The sequence below is a fragment of the Oenanthe melanoleuca genome, chromosome 1A, assembly GCF_029582105.1.
Source record: "Oenanthe melanoleuca isolate GR-GAL-2019-014 chromosome 1A, OMel1.0, whole genome shotgun sequence".
Classification (NCBI taxonomy): domain Eukaryota; kingdom Metazoa; phylum Chordata; class Aves; order Passeriformes; family Muscicapidae; genus Oenanthe; species Oenanthe melanoleuca.
The window spans coordinates 41,407,645-41,408,690 of NC_079334.1; positions in this window are offsets into that span (position 1 = coordinate 41,407,645).

Genomic DNA, 1,046 nt, shown 5'->3' on the forward strand with positions numbered 1-1,046 from the left:
CTAACCTGGAATTAATGTAATAGTTTTGCTTTGGTTTTATTTCCCCAAAGAAATTTATACTCTTCTTCAAGAAGATGCTGTAGAGCCAAGCCACAACAAAGATTCTTTATGGCTCTTCTCCAGTGAGATGATGCTCACTGGAGAGCACAGAACATTCCCCATCAGTTGTAATGAGCAGTGGTAACACTGGAGTAATCTATAATAAAGAAAATACATGTAAGAGAAATTTTGCAACTACCCGTTTCAAAAACACATGTAAGGGTTGTATGCTGTGAATGGTGTAATATGAAATGCACATCTCCAGTTGCTCCCTCGCCTCAACGAGCTTTCAAAAACTGGATTTGTCACAAACTTGGAGCTATGAAGAGTTAAGTGACAACAACTCTGCATCAAACTCCCCCATATCACTGTTAAACTAACAAGCACAAAAATACAGATGACACAGAGCTGAGCCATCACTCTGCAGTAAGTGCAGTTACAGGTCACCAAGGTCCCTCTGTGCATCCTGCAGCTTTTTGCCTGTTGGCACCTAAGTTCTGAACCAGGGCACTCCCCTGGAGCAGCAGGCCAGGAAGGACCTCCCAGTGAAGCATTGGCTGCACACAAATCCATAGTGCAGAGCACAGCTCTCCAGCCAGGCTGTCAGTCAGTCACTGGCACTGGGCCCGTTCCTCAGCCGGGAAATGCCCCTGGCAGGCAGGGCAGGTTTGCAGCGTGAGCTCTGCTGAGCTCTGTAAAACTCTGCCAGAGAAAGGACCAGCTACTGCTCTGCACCTCACACCCCCACACGTCAGCTGCTCACATGGGTAATGGCTTTGCTTGTAAGAGCAATCCCAAGCAAAGGGATTTCCGCAGCTTCCTTCCAGAGTGCTCTCAATCTCATTTTCACCATTTTTAATTCCATTATTCCATACTGTATTTCCTAAACTATTGGAGTCAATTACTGCCTATATCTGTAAGATCACATTTTGCAATCTACTAAGTATTTTGCCCTCTCAGTCACCATGGAAAATTATTCAGTCCATAAATCCATTATATAAGAGCAA